Source organism: Pipistrellus kuhlii, unplaced genomic scaffold (genome assembly GCF_014108245.1).
Source record: "Pipistrellus kuhlii isolate mPipKuh1 unplaced genomic scaffold, mPipKuh1.p scaffold_m20_p_12, whole genome shotgun sequence".
In the NCBI taxonomy this organism is placed as follows: Eukaryota; Metazoa; Chordata; class Mammalia; order Chiroptera; family Vespertilionidae; genus Pipistrellus; species Pipistrellus kuhlii.
Genome location: NW_023425427.1, coordinates 43,594,530 through 43,611,263, shown reverse-complemented (window position 1 = coordinate 43,611,263; position 16,734 = coordinate 43,594,530).

The window sequence follows — 16,734 nt, the reverse complement described above, 5'->3', positions numbered from 1 at the left end:
TCTTGCAGAAGGGTATGCTTTAATGCTTGGCCTCGTGGCGGCTTGGTGTTGTATTTTCTTCTGCTTTGTTTTTAATTTTGAAAGTCTTTGGTGAGTTATCAAGGCTGCACCTTGTGCAACTCCAGGTGCATATCCCAAATGTAGTATTTCCCAGCTGCTCCCCAGTTCCCAGATGCTCTATGGCTCCCCTATACTGAGCCACCACCACACATTTCTGCTACATGGCTTGTCTCTGCAGGTGTCTAATTTGGCTCCAAGATGTAGAACATCAAGATTTCTCAGTAAAGCTAGGCAAGGGTCTATGGACTAGAGAATGACAATGCTTTGCTCTTATGTGTTGTTTGAAGATAGGAATTACAGGAGATGGTCGATCTTTCCCTGAGAACTTATAACACTATGGGGAAATCTACCCTTGGAAGCATGAGCTGTCCAATTGCATCTAAAATTAGAAGGAAATTAGGTGTATTTATACATACGTATACATAGTTTTATTAAGATATTATTCATATATCATATGATTTACCTAACTAGAGTATATAAGGAATATTTTTAGTATAGTCACAGGTATGTGCAACCATCACCATGGTCAACTTATCAACTCAAACCCCTCCCCCTCCCCCAAAAAATATATCTTTTGGTAGTCATTCCTCCTCTACCCACCCTAGGCAACAATTACTGTGTACCTATCTCTGTAAATTTGTCTATTCTAGATATTTAATGTTTCTGGACATCCTATATAATAAAAGGCTAATATGCAAATCAACCAAACAAGCTGAACAACTGATCACTATGATATGCACTGACCACCAGGGGGCAGATGTTCATTGCAGGATCTGCCCCCTGCTGGTCAGTGGGCTCGCCGCTCAGCTAGAAACTGGGCTCACCTGCGGGCTCACGGCTGGCGAGCACAGCAGCAGTGACAGGAGCCTCTCCCACCTCCAATGCAGCACCAAGAATTAGCAAGCCCGGCTTCTGGCTGAGCAGCATTCCTAGCAGGTGGGCATCCCCCCAGGGGTCCCAGACTGCAAGAGGGTGCAGGCCAGGCTGAGGGACCCCCAGTGCATAATATCATGTACTGGGTCTCTAGTTTAATATAAATGAAATCACATAATATGTGGTCTTTTGTGGATGGTTTCTTTCACTTAGCTTAAGGTTTCCAAGGTTCTTCCATGTGACAACATAGATCAGTATTTTATTTCTTTTTATGACCAAATCATATCCCATTTTATAGATACACTAAATTTTACTTATCCATTCATCAATTAATGAACATTTGGGTTCTTTCCATTTTTTGCTATTATAAATAATACTGCTGTAAACATTGATATATGTTTCATATAAACATGTGTTATCATTCCTTTTAGTATGTATATTCTGAGAAGTGGAATTGCTGCTAGATCACATGATAACTCTATGTTTAACTATTTGAGAAACTGCCAGACCATTTTCAAAAGTGGCTGCACCATTTCACATTCATTCTACCAATGTATAAGGGTTTTGATTTCCTCACATCCTTACCAACACTTGTTATTATCTGATTTTTTTATTATACCCATCACAGTGCCTATGAAGAGGTATCTCCTTGTGGTTTTGATTTGCAAGATGTTGAGCATCTTTTTGTGTGTTTATTGGCTCTTTGTGGATCTTTTCTAGAAAAGTGTCTATGTGTATCCTTTGTCCATTTTCATTGGGTTATCTGCCTTCTTATTGTTGAGTTTTAACTTTTAACAGTTCTTATATAGGGAGATAGAGAATATAAGATCCTTATTGGATACCTAATTTGAAAGTATTCTATTCTATGTATTATCTTTTCATGTCCTTGATGGTGTTCTTTGACACACAAGAGTTTTTAACTTTATTTATTTTTTTTAAATATATTTTTATTGATTTTTTACAGAGAGGAGGAGAGAGGGATAGAGAGCCAGAAACGTCGATGAGAGAGAAACATCGACCAGCTGCCTCTTGCACACCCCCTACCGGGGATGTGCCCACAACCAATGTACATGCCCTTGACTAGAATCCAACCTGGGACCCTTCAGTCTGCAGACTGATGCTCTACCTCTGAGCCAAATCGGTTTCCGCCAAGAGTTTTTAACTTTAAAGACATCTTCTTTATCTGTTTTTCTTTTGTTGCTAGTGTTTAATATTCCATTGCCAAGTCTGAGATCACAAAGATTTTACCACTATTTCTTCTAAGAGTTTTATAGTTTATAGCTCTGCAACTTAGGTCTTTGATCTAGTTTGAGTTTTTATATATGATATGAGATAAGGATTCAACTTCATTTCTTTTGAGTGTGGCGATCCAGTTTTTCTAGGTTGAAAAAACTATTCTGTCTCCATTGAATAGTCTTGATATGTTTCTAGGTTTCTTTTTCTAAGTCTGTGACATAGATGTCCCCCATGTTCTTAACCTTCAGAGGTTTTCCCTTAACTTTAATCTTATCTAACGTAGTCAGAGTTCCCTTCCTTTCGTGAATACAGAAAAATCACTTTTGCCCTAGCTGGTTTGGCTCAATGGATAGCGTGTTGGCTTGCGGACTGAAGGGTCCCAGGTTCGATTCCGGCCAAGGGCACATGCCTGGTTTGCAGGCTCAATCCCCAGTAGGAGGTGTGCAGGAGGCAGCCAATCAATGATTATCTCTCATCATTGATGTTTCTATCTCTCTCTCCCTCTCCCTTACTCTCTAACATCAATAAAAATATATATTTTTTTAAAAAAGAAATGTCACTTTTAAAATCAGGTTCCCCTACCCCCAGCTCTTCCTGAGAACTCCCAAGAAATGCTCAGGCATCCCATGGGTCTGTTCTGGTGGTCGCTTTTCCTGAAATTCAGCCATCTTTCCCAGTTCTTTGATTTCTGGGCCCTAAGCATGACCACAAGCCTCACTTCTAATTCCCAGAGCACAGCTAAGACTATGCAGTACATCTAAACCAGTTGTACTGAAGGCATGGTGTACACAGAAGGAAGTTACAAACCAGGAAGCAATAACATACAGTTGGATATTGGGTTTTGTTTCTCTTGGTGCCACCCATCTTGCCCATCCACAGAGCATCTCCTGGATAGTGCCCACCCTATTCCTCTAGTCATCACCTTAGTGCCTGTATCAACAGACATCCCCCGGCTAAGTATGTCCTTCACCAGTCTCCCACCTCTCCCTTTGCCTGAAGGAGAAAACCATTTCTTCCTCCAAGTCACCATCATTATAACCTTGCAATGATGCTACTCTGCCCATAGTGAGGGTTCAAAAATAGTATTATGGAAATCAGTTTAGGTCCTCTTTATTTTAAACACTCTGTCCCAGAAAAAGATCTGGCTTTAACTTTGCAGAACTAAAAAGCCCCTTAAAATGCCATTCTTAAATCAGAAGAGCTCTCTGCTCTCAATTGGGAAGTCAGCATCTACTTCTAGTTAAAAAGGAAAAGTTTTGCCACCTTGAAATTGCAAATAATTACCCTCTTACCCCTATTATGGCCATCAAATGGGACATCAAGCATTGGGATATCCATGATGTATCACAACTACTTTTTCTTATCTCTATTATTAATTATCCAGTTTGAAGTATTCTTAATTTTTTATTTTAAAAAAGTTATGTCTTATTTCCAATTTGGGCTTCAAGAAAATGCTATCTTTAAGCTTTTTCATCATTTCCCTTATGGTTCTTTCTGGTAAGTAAATGAGGATTACTTAGTAGTTCTAATATTGTTCTAACAAAGCAGAAAGGCAACCACATTTATCAATAGTCAAACTGGTAGAAAATTGAGAGTACCCAAAATGCCTTTAATAAGACTGATGTCAATATAAGTGACATGCATTTGTGTTTTTAAAATCCAGATAAATTCTGAATTATTTAGCCCAATGTTATTTGAAAAGGAAATGGAACTAACTTTTAACAAAACATATTTTACTTGGGCTGCTATAAAAATAAAATTTAGGAAAAAAATAAATCTTGAAAGTAGACAGTTAATGGTAATAATCTCCTAGATCTAAAAAATGTATTACAGGCAAATTGAATGCTGGTAACTCTGTTAAAAATAATGATCTTTTTGTTCCAAAACAGGAATTGATCCTCCTCAATTCTTCATTATTAAAATTCAGCCGGGGGGTGGAGGGGGAGGGAGGATAGAACTATTTCCTATTCTGAGTAGTTTATATAACCTTACATCCCAAGTGCTTCAACAAAGTGCCCTGCATAGGGGAGACAGCTAAATAAGAAATTGCTGAATTAAATAGAGTGGAAATGCAGATGTTCTTGGGTTAGAGTGTGTTTGCATTGTGAGTGAGGTGTGTCTAGCTCAGCTCCTCTCACTGCCTTTCTTGTGATTTCATGTGAATGGCTCTCATTGTCCAAACTTTATGATATCTACACTAATAAAAGAGAAATATGCAAATTGACCATACCTTTGTGATGCCTACCAGTCAATCAGGAGTTAGCATGCAAATTAACCCAACAAAGATGGCAGGTTAATTTGTATGCACAGGAACAGAGCAACTGGGGGTAGGATGCTTGCGTCATTACTATGGCGATGACACAGGCCTTCCGAACAGCCCCATCTGCTCCGGGTCTCTGGGCAGCGTGGTAAGGCAGAAAGGTGGCTCCGGGCCTGAGCAAAGGCGGTGCAGGCAGCCAAGGGAAGGAAAGGCCATTCTTGCACAAATCTTCATGCATTGGGCCTCTAGTGATTCTATAATGTTCAATAAAATAAAAACTTCTTGGGCTGAATATTTTTAATACCCAGATTGCTTGCAAGATATTTCAGGCTAGCCAGGATTTTGCAAAAATACCCATGCAGATGTGTTATTGGAGAATGAACGGGCAGACAGCAAGGCCTGTGGAGGCAGCCCCTATCTCCCTGGGTTCAGTGAAGGAGATGGAAGTGGGCAGTTCGGCCCTCTCCCTGCCCCTCAGTGCTCCTGGAGACCATAGCACAGAAGCTACATTGTAAAGAAATGATTTCCTGAGACCAGTTTCCCCACTCCTAGCATTATATTCACTAAAAATTATTTACTGAACCCTTGCTTTGTCCTAGGTGATGGGCACACCTAGGTCCCAGCATAAGCTCACAATAGAGGGTTCACTCAGGACTCTAAGGCCCACAGTCTACCAAAAATGCTCTGTCAAGGGAGCATGGAGTACTGAAAACATATGCATTTGTAATCAGCAGTGCAACATGGTCTTGAATGCCATGGATACTGATGCGCTTGTTTCTAAAGAGTTGAAGATGAGGGAGAGAGGGCTTCAGGATAAGGCCCCAGGAGTGGCCAAATCTGACTGCTGATTAGGTCCCCAGTATCCATCCTCCCCTTCTTCTTTAGTAGTTTGAATAATCTGAACAGTTAAAAGACACTATATTCCCAGCACCTGTTAGAGCTGAGAGAGCAATATAATGTAAACGGGGCGGGGAGGGGGGGGGGAGAGTTTTACAGGGCTTACAAGAAGCCTCTTTGAAGAGTCAGCCAGAAGAGGCAATATGTTGCCTTTTCTCCTTTTTTTTTAAATGCCTTCTTGCCTATGAATGTGATGGCTACCACCTTGGATCACGAGGTGACTTTGAGGATGCTGAAACATGAAGATACTGGATTCCTATACAACCCACCTTTGGGTTTCCTTCATTTATGACAGAATTATTTTTGTATCTTTTTAAACCTAGTGTTGCTTTTTTATTTTCTGTTAAGTGCATTTAAACTCAACCCTAACTGAAAAAGTAAGGCAGAAAAGGATGAGTCAAGAATGATGAAAAAAAAGAAGCTGTTCTTCAGGCAGAAAGGAAGTCTAAGAGAATGTCACAGGAGCCAAAGGGACAAAAGTATGCCATGCATAAGTGAATGATCGAAAGTGCCAAATCCTCCTGAGAGATCAAGTAAGGTGACACTAAAAAGTGTCCCTCAATATGCATCGGACTTAGTGGCCTAGAAGTCATGGGTGACTTTTATGAGACTTTGCAGGCTTGTGGCTGAAGCAGAATCCGGTTTGGAGTGGCTAGAGTGATATGAGGTGAGGAGACGGAGACCACAGATATAGACAAAGCTTTCAAGAAATTTGGAGAGCCAAGAGATAGAGTGGAAACTGGAAGGGGAGTGAGTGGGGCCAAGAACGGCTATTTCTAAGACGGCAGCGACATGAGCCAGTTTTAAGAGGAACCAGATGACAGAGAGATGTTGAATTATAACTGTAGGGAGGGGTCATCCTTGTGCAGAACAGGTGCTTGGCCCTCATTGTAAACATCTCCTCACGAGTACCCTCATCTCCCTTTCCTGCCTCCCCTTGTGTTTGTGGCCAACACCATCCCAGGATCAACCCAGCATGTTCATGCCTTCACCTGAGCCACAGCTGCTTCACCTGTCGGCTCAGCTGCTCGAGGAAACCACAGCTGAGCCAACAGGCTCCGCCTAAAAGCCTTCCCCCGCTCTCTGAGCTGAGCATTTCATTTCTTGCTTCCTCTCCTCAAGGCTCCACAATTTCTTCCCCTCCCTCGGTTTGCTGATGACCCAGCCTCAACTTTATTGGAAGAAGGAAAGCATTAAAGATTTTTTTAAAAAAATGTTTCCACAGCAAACCATTTGAAGTATGAAGCAGTTTGCTTTTCACCCATCCCTCCTTGTCAGAGGCCCCTCTCACTCAGGCAGTGCGGGAGATGCTCACTGCCTGGGGGAGGGCTGTTGTAAACAGAAAAGTCAATTCTTTGTTTTTGAAACTTATTTCATAGGCAGGAATCTGGAGAGAAAATTATTTGGGTTTGTAAGTTTACAAACTTTTTTTGTTGTATTGATCTTAGCCAGAAGACATATGGAAATGTGTGTGCATGTCCTGGATTTCACGAGGATGGGCCTTGTGAGGAGGGAGGAGGCTGACCACGTGCGATCCCACACAACGAGGAATCCACCCGTGCCCACGGCGTCCACATACTGGTATTCCCTTGCCCAGTTCTGACAGTGAGGAGGCAAGGACCTGAGAAAAGCTTTGGTTATCAGGGACTCAAATCCCTCAAGACCTCAGAGGTGAGAGCTGAGGGCCAGGGGGATTGTGGACAGATAGGGGAGGAGGAGGAAAATTAGTATCATTTGCAGCCCTGAGACCAAGTGCAGCAACAGGGGCAGTCCTTTGTCTTACTGACCTCCCTCCTGTAAACTCTCCCTCTGAAAATTAGACCCACTGGCACCCTGGGAGAGCTACTCCCTGAACCTATATGGTAAAGTGAAATGGGACTTAAGCAGCCAAGGAGGTAGCTCACTCCCATGTCCCTTTAAGAAAACACTTGCTGTTCTGCTACAAGGAGACCCTCCAGTCACCCCACCTTCAGGATCCAAAACAGTGCAGGGACCGAGGCCCTGCTCCTCTGTAGTCAATCCCCAGACAGCTGTTGAACATGGCGAGGGCAGTGGGTCTGGCCATCTCTGCCGGAAAGAGTCCTTGGCTCTGGAGCTCCACAGGAGATTGGCCTTGTCTGATCTGCATCCGGGTTTGAATCCCTCTTGTCTAATCCTTCTTCCTTTCTTTGCCACTTACAGGATTCAGATCAGTACCAGAGTCTAAAAGTCGGCCTGCGAACTGAAAAGTCCTAGGTTCGATTTCGGTCAAGGGCATGTACCTTGGTTGCGGGCACACCCTCAGTAGGGGGTGTGCAAGAGGCACCTGATCGATGATTCTCTCTCATTGATGTTTTTAACTCTCTATCCCTCTCTCTTCCTCTCTGTAAAAAATCAATAAAATATATTTTTTAAAAGCTTTTCCTTATCGGCTTGCTCCTTTATCTCTCATACTCAACAGAGATCTTGCACTCCTGTGTCTCAGTGTCTGCTTCCCAAGTGACCCCAAAGGACATGGATGGTTAAAGAGTGTGAGATTGGGGATGCAGGTGAACAATCCCCTACCCTACACCAATTCACACGTAAACCTCATTGTTTCTCCCTCATGCTTGATGTATCTGTTCTTAGGTTCCACTTCCACTACCTGATTTGAGCCTTTACTGCAATATGCCTTCTTTATTTATTTACTTAAGTAATGTTTTAAATTACTATAAAAATGATACAATGTAGAATTCAAACAACACAGAACTAAAATTATCCTTTTATATTCATCCTAATCCCCAGAGTTAACCTTCCAGATTGACACACATTTCTATATGCAAATTCGATTATAGTAAACATTGTTCTGCAACTTGCTGGTTAATTTTTACTTAAAATTATTACATTGGACATATGAGCATCTTTCCATGTCAATATATGTAGCTCTACTTCATTCTTTTAACAGCTGTTATCATAATTTAGTTAATAAGCCATGTCATTGAAAACTTTTATTGCCAGGAGTTAGTTATTAATATAAGTAAGGCAACAGTGAATCTCCTTGGAGTGCTGATCTTTTTTTTTTAGACTGATTTTTAAGCGTTCTTTAAATGTTAAAGAAGTTAGCTCATCTTTTGATATGTTACAAATACTTTCTTCGAATTGTTTATCTTTCAGCATTGCTTGTGGTATGTTTTTCTCTACAAAATTTAAAATTTGTATGTAGTCAAATGTATAAATGTATTCTATTATAGGTTTTAGATTTGCAGTTGTGTCTAGAATGACTTTCTGTACACTAATGTTATGAAAACAAATCACTATATATATTCCTAGCATACTCACAGTTTTCACTTTTAACATTAATTTTTTTATTTCCTAGAATTTATTTCAGCATAAGCAACCTAGTTTTATTTTTTCCAAATGTCTGCCACTAATATGAATGCCACATATTAAATGATCCATCTCCCCCGTCTGATTTCAAACACCACCTTTACTACACTCTAAATCCCCACAGTTTTTCTTAATCACTATGCTCCTCAGTCCCCCGGGACCCTTGCAGAACCTATGTTAATCGGCTGCATGTGAAAAAATAAGTGAGATAAACAGCAGAAAGGAAACATTCACCCCAATGCAAGTCAACAGGAAAGTTCTCCGAGGTCCTCATCAGCTTTACAAAGTGCTGCTGAACAAGATGGTCCGCTCATCTTCAGGGGTACCAGGCAAGAGGGCATGGGTCAGGCCATCCAGGTTCTCGTTGCTCTCTTCATGTGAAATCCTTCCCACTGGAGTTCTTGAATATTAGGAAAGCACTGTCGTTTTTAATGAGTGCATAACTCCAGGAAAGCTTTGCACTTCAAAGCCTGTTGCTAGTGCAGCCGTGGCGTCAGTGAAGGAGGTGAGGGGATCAGTGTCCTCTGGCATCCCTCGGCAGCAAGACCGCCTTTCTGAAGGTGATTGCAGACGGACGTGGCCCGGCACCTTTGAAGTACACTCAATGCAGAATCAATTCAGGAACTCGCAGCTACTAGTTACCGGCTTGTGTTGATTCACATGGCAGAGGAGTGTTTAATTAATTTAATACATATTGGTCAATGCTTTGCTTTTAAACTTTACCTTTGGCCCATCGGCAGATCAATATGTATTTTAATCTTCTTTCTGTTTTAGAACTGGTTTTAAGACTCACAGCAGAGGCCCAGATTTCCCAATCATTAATTGCTATTATCAGCCCCTTTCATTTCCCAAACATCAGCAGTTTCCTAAAATTCGGCTTTCATTCCTCTACTGAGTTATCTCTTCTTGTTTATCACTTGCTTCTGCAGTGTCTTTCAACTGAGCCCAGAGTTTACAACTAGCCAATACTGAGGAGAAAAAAGATAGGCCCTGAAGTGCTCCCGTGATTAACCGGCTACCTGGCTTCACTGGCAGCACACACAGAGCTCCAGTAGCCTGGCCCCTTCCCTGTGGGCACTCTCAAGTGCTTCCCAGGCCCCAGGCGGGTCTGCCAAAGAGTGGAGGACTCATGTTATTTTCATCTCTCTTTGAAGAATGTGCTGAATTATCCTTTTTGGACCTCTAGTTATTCTACGTGGCACTTATTTACACAGTATCTGTAGTGCATGAATGCTGACAGTGTTATCATCACTTCCAATATCATCGCTTCCATGAAGCTGCATCCAATCCCACCCACCGCGGTGTGCTTTCTAGGCCCCGGAGGCCTCTAAGACATCTGCACCACCTCATATTTGTCCCAGGGCCCATGACCTCACTGGCATTGCCTCCTTTCTTCTTGTTGCCCACCTGGGCTCTGTTGTTGTAAAGCCATACTGACTAGTTTTGCTTGATGTGAAATTACACGGGGTCTCTTCTGGCGCCGACGACAGCTGCCCTGGTCTCTGTTCTGCAGAGGATTGGGAGGATTCTGGGTGGGAAGGTGATTGCTGAGCAGAGTGTCTGCTCTCCCTACTTCGAATTTCTGCCTTCTCTTGCAATTGGAGGTAAAGTTCGCATAATGGTACTTAGCTTCCAACCCCGTCCCCCATCTCCCTGCCCACCACACACACACACACACACACACACACACACACACACACACACACATTAATTCTTTTCTTCCTACCTGGGGGTGAATGAACATGAATGAAGTGATTATTATACACTGTTCTCATCTCAGGCAATCACATCCATCTCAATGAGCAGATTATTATAAGTCCTTCCTTAACACAATTATCTGGCATCACTCAAAGAGAATTCCCAAACAGTATTCAACACAACTGTTTATCCAGGAACAATTGCCTGTGGGACTTTGGGAGCAAAACTGAGGATCTCTTTAAAAGATGCTAGGTAACCTACTAGCTGCTTTCCTAGAGATTCTGTATACTTTAGAGTCTCTCTCTCTTTCTCTTTCTTTCTCTCACTAATCACAAAATCCATAACACAAACTATATGAAATATAGGAAATATTACATATTACCAGGTCTCAAGACATTAAGAGTCTGAAAAATTAATTACAAATAATAACAACAACACTTTTTAAGAAAGCAAAGCCAGCTATTACTTGGAAATTAAAGATATAAGAAAAAAGATAAACTAAAAGGACTAGAATTTACTTGGCAACTGTGTGTTCCAAGCACTTCATGGTTGGGTTCACCAAGGGACAGAGAACAGGGGAGCGAGAGGGACACCACCATACAAACTCACAAAGTGCTCGCTGCTGAAAGGGAAAGAAGAAGGAGCTAAAAAGAAAAAGAATCTATCAAAGAAGTAGGAGGACAGCCAGGATCGTGTATTTATGTGGATGCTCCACTGGGACACTTCAAGAAGCGGAACAAGCCCACCGTCAAGTGCTGCATAAGAAGTCAAGGGAAACACTGGCACAATGAGGTGGGATGTACAGGTAGGAGGTGACCTGTAGGAGAGAATGGAAGTGAACGTTTCTTGAATGACTTCGCGGAGGTGCCCGATATTTCCCCCTCACCCACACTTCTTTTTTATAGATTCTGCCATGTCCCCCTCAGTCTCCTCCCCTTGCCTCTGCGGAGCCGGTAACAACCCACAGGGCCATCTCTCACTGGATACAGATGACTGCAGGCAGGTGGATCACAAAGGATTTCACTGAAAGGTTTTGCAAACCAGAGCTACGGCAGCCCTGCCTGGGCCACAGGGAAATGGAGCTGTGGGCAAGGAGAGAAAGCAGAGTGCAGAGGGCAGCAATGATGAGAAAACAGGAAACCTTAGAACAGGAGAAAGTGGTCTGAGAAAGACTCTTTGCTTCTACGGGAACCTGGGCTTCACTACTGGCCCTGGGTAGTGATCTCGTTTTCTTTTTATTAAATATATTTTTTATTGATTTCAGAGAGAAAGGGAGAGGGATAGAGAGATAGAAATATTAATGATGAGAATCATTGATTGGCTGGCTCCTTCATGCCCCCTACTGGGGGTAGAGCCCACAACCCGAGCATGTGCTCTTGGCTGGAATCAAACCCGTGACCCTGCAGTCCACAGGCTGATGCTCTATCTACTGAGCCAAACCAGCTAGGGCTGATCTCATTTTCTTTCCAATAATTTTGAGTGGGATTTGGTGCCTCATAATCAAATCACCCCATTGGAGACAGTGACGATTCTGTGCCAAGTAGCTGAGTGCTACAATCCTCTCACATGTGCTCACAAGAGCTCAGCAAAAATGGTGTCATTATCTCCCTTTTTCTGAGAGGAACCTGAGTTCATGAGGTTAAATAACATGCCGAAGGTCCCACAGCTGCCGAGAAAAGGGGTCCTGGACTCTCATGACCCCACTCTGGGCCATCAGCATGATACCAGCTCAGTTACTGTTGACTGAGAAGAAGTTCACAGAAGTGCATAAGGATGAGCTGAGTCTGTGCCATCCGTCATCTCTTCCTTTATATTAAACTAGAGGCCCGGTGCACAAATTCGTGCACTGGTGGGATTCCTTGGCCTGGCCAGTGATTAGGGCTGATGAGGGAGATGGGCCAGCTAGGGAAAGAGACCATGGGAGGTTGGCTGGCCACCCCCAAATCGGGGCCAATATGAGGGGGTAGGACTGGCTGACCAGGAGAAGGGACCACGGGAGGCTGACTGTGGAAGCTCACTGATGACCAGGGGACAGCTGCATTGAGTGTCTGCCCCCTGGTGGTCAGTGTTCATCACAGCGACCAGTCAACCAGTTGTTCAATTGTTTGGTCCCTTAGGCTTTTATATATATAGATAAGGAACATAACACCTAAATTTGCATGACTCACACATCAGCATTCCATTTGCTCCAAAGAGAGGAAGTGCTTCCAGGAGCCAAGAGCTCTGCAACATAAGTTTGCATTCTCCCAGTTCGTGAAATAAACTATGACTACAACACGAACTTTACCAGAAGTTCTTAGAGACTCTAAGCCCTTTCAGTTATTAAAAGAATTGAAAGCTTTTGATTGTGCATGAAAAAGACAAAACTCCTCCCTTTCAAATTATTCTGCTTTATAGTACAATTCCTTTGGCTGGAAGGACAACTTCAGACACTTTTTCAAATAACCCCAACCATTTAATCTGTGCCTTTAGGAAGTCATGCTGAGAGTATGTGGAAAAGAGACAGACAGAGCCGGCACAGGGGGGTCGGCAAGGGGGAAGAAGGGAGAAGAAAAGGTAAGACGTTGTTTCTGAAGTAGTAAGAATCTTCCGGCTGTTCTGGCCTACTTTAAAATGAGCTGGGTATTTCTATCCACAAAGGACACCTGACATGGTTTAGGTAGCTACGACTTCAAACTTCTACTTGTCTACTCCAGACAGACCTTTCCACCTATTTGTCACCTACGTTACACATAAATCAGGACTGCTTTCATTAATTAGACACTTTCCCTGGAAGGTAGGATGCTGTCTTCGTCAGCTCAGGCTGCCATCTCAAAATACTACAGACTGGTGGCTTACAGCAGTATAAAGTAGCACAGCGCTTCTACTCTGATTAACCTGATATTCAGGGAACACTGTGTTGGACCTCCTCATGAGTTCTTTTATGGAGAATAGGGATTCTGCCTCCCTATAGACTAGGGGTGTCGAACTCAATCAGAGAAGGGGCCAAAATCTAAAATCCAGCCTAAATCGTGGGCCGAATGGTTTACTGAACAGTCATAAACTGTCATTGTGATGGAAACGCAGCGGAGTGCAGTGATGACAGCGCGGTGCGGGCCACATTGCAAGGCCTGGCGGGACGGATTTGGCCCGCGGGCCTTCTGTTTGACACATGTGCTATAGACAGAAGAGAGTAAGCCCTACGGATTATTCAATGGCCTTGAAGCTGGCAGTGGCGTCCATGTGCCAGGATTTACATGCAACCCTACAGGTTGTGCACATTGTCAGACTGTGGCGTAGATGGTACCCTCTGAGTTGTGCTTGCTGGCAGCCCTGCTGTGTCTCCAGCACACTTCAGTGAGAACATCACCACAGTTATCTGAGAGCACCGTTTTCATTGTAACTGTGAATGGGAACTCCACTTCCTAGGGCTCCTTCTACAGTCTTCAGAGCACATGTTTAGAAACCTTTCCCTCAGCCCAGAGGAGAATTTAAGTGTCATAACTATAAAAGCACTTACAAGGAGTTCAGTAGTCAGTTACCCATCATGGTACTCAAACAAACTGTTGCCTCTAAGCCTCAGATCCTAAACAAAATGCAGAGATTGTCCAAGTTCCAGACCTTTCCATGAAATTTTACTGCAGAAGCCTTTTACTTTCAGACCAGAAGTGAGCTTAGAAAAAGTCTAGAAACATATATTTTGTTATTGTTGGAGGACAAAGGGCAAAAATTAGATGTCCTGTTATCCATCACGTTTATTTCCTATGGTGCTTTACAGTTTACACGAGGCGTCCACTACGACTCCACACGTCCAGACTACCTTTAAGATCTTCCCCACACACAGACACCTCACACCCAGTAGGACCTCCTGAGGACAGATGGCCCCCCTTTTATTCCGGTCATCAGTGCATATTTGCGGGTATCTGATGGCTCTTACACTGCCAGCTGCGTCTGCCTCAGATCTAAGTAGGACTTTGTTTGACGTAGTATCCGCCAGCCACACAACATTTCTGGAGCTGCTTCACTGGGAGGAGCCTGTCAACAATCAGCCTCTCACTGGCATTAACATCCAGTAAAAGACAATGAAGCATGACTCAATTAAACCGCAAAAAATGGTCTACAGATCACATCAACCAGGCCGTTTCCAGACCTGTGTGCGGCTCCTGCTGCACCGCCAGCATTAAGGTCAGAGCTCTGAAAATCATGTCCATGCACCTCACACACCCACCACGGGATGGAAAGGAAAGAGCAACCTCTGTTTTGATTTCTCTCCTTCCTGCACTGCATCCCGGTATTTCACAGCATCTAATGCATAATATCAGTTAGGTCTCCCTCCTGCAAAGATGAAGGACAAACTTCCTCTGAGATATCATTGGAAATTTAATTTGCACAGAGGATACAGTTTGGGAGACCATTAGAGTCAGACCTGTCGAAAGCTAACAAATAAGAAAAGACTATAGAGGGAGTGTTTCAGAGAAAATACGTAAGCAACCACTGGATGAACTGCCAGGACATCTGATGTCTGGGTACGCCAATTGACCCATTTGGCTCCAGTTCGAGAGAAAAGACGCAGGTCTTCTACCAATACATAAATGCATTCAGTTATGCCTCCACCATAAGGACTGAATATTTTCCTTACAGAACCAGAGGAATTTATTTTGTTTTGTTTTATTTTGTCTTGTTTTGTTTTTGTTTCTGCTGTACTTGAAATATTTAACACTGTAGGATTATAAATCATCAGTATTTTAGGTTTCATTATATGGAACACAATCAGTTCAGTTAATATTTTTCTCTCTGAACTAAGCCATTAGAAGAAAAAAAACAACAACATGCTTTCACTGAAGGAAAAATAAAATAGATTCAAATATTATACAATAAAAATTTTCAAAGATTTCATTGTTTGGAAAATTATTAAAATTATTTCACTTCAATTGTAATAAAAGGCATGGATAAATCACCAGGGACATACTAGTATACTGAACTCATGAGTAAATAGTTAAGGAAAATGCTCTGGTACATTTAATATAAGATTTATAAACTCCAAATCATTATTTTAAGCTATGATTAATACAAAGTCTTTTAAGAGTAAATTTCTGTTGTAAAGAAAGCTATAAAATTATAGCTACAAAAGTGGAATGAAATAAAAACAATCATTTAAAGTCAAGCTTCAACATAAGTTTAATATTTAAAGCATAATACCTTTTTAAAATAATAGAAATTCATAGGTTGTCCCCCAAAAAATGTATACACACTTATTTTAGATTGTTAATTCCAGTGGGTTTTAAATCTGAAAAGAGAGAAACATCAATTGAACTATCAGCTGTTAAAGTGTGCATACATTTTGGGGGGACACCCTATACTTATTGAAACTATAAGTTAATTTTTTAAATTATCAAGAAAGATGGCATTAGAGAGTGATTAAATGTTCTAAGATAGACAATCACAGTTTCCTCTATTCAGAAGCCAAGAATCCAATCTAATAAAAGCGTGGTATGCAAATTAACTGTCACTCCACAACAAATATAGTGGCACCCATGGCCACAAATACGGTGGTGCCCATAGCCACAAAAATGGCAGCATTGCAGGAGCCAGCAGAAAGGGCGAGAGGCTTGGTTTTCTTCATTGCCAGGGATGAAAGAAGCCAAGACTTCTGCAGGCCCAGGTCGACGCTGAGGGAGATGTGCAGGGAGTGCAGTGGGGAGACAGGCGGGGAGGGAGTGAGGTTTCCTGTCTGGGGTTCCAGATCCACCATTGGCTCATTTCACCGCTGATTCCCCTCCTCGCAGGTATCCTCCACGCAAAAGCTGTTCAAATAGGTCCGTGCAAATATGTCACGTCCTAAGGGCAAATCCTAAACCGAATGGGTGTCACATCGGGACAACCTAACTGCCGTTAGAAAAAGGACCTGGGAGGAGAGATTTAGGAATCACAAAGCCACTGTCACCTGTTGGCAAGGAGCTCACAATTCAGGACTGCTGTTCTGTCTCTGGAACTGCTGTCAAACACAGGCAGGCTGAGACCCTCCAAACACCCCCTGAGCTGAACCTGGGAACCAAGACATTTCCAGGGCCCAATGCTGACAGGGGTCAGGGGGAGGGGAGCAGAGCAAACAGAACGCAGACGCAGGAGCCTAAGACAAGGCAGATAAAAGTCCTGGCCACCGATGTCCTCCCGCAGACGCGGTGCCCACCCCCAGCCGGGTAGGGGGGTGTAGATGCGGCATTTAAGACCACTGGCAGGAGGGAAAGTCGAAGCATGCCTAAGGATTTTTTGTACACGTTCCACAGTCGAGAAGCAGAGTCAGAATAAAAAAGCGAAATCTTACCTCGGCGCTGGGGTGTTTAAAAATATCTAAAAACAGCAGTTCCATCGCTGAGTCCTGTGCC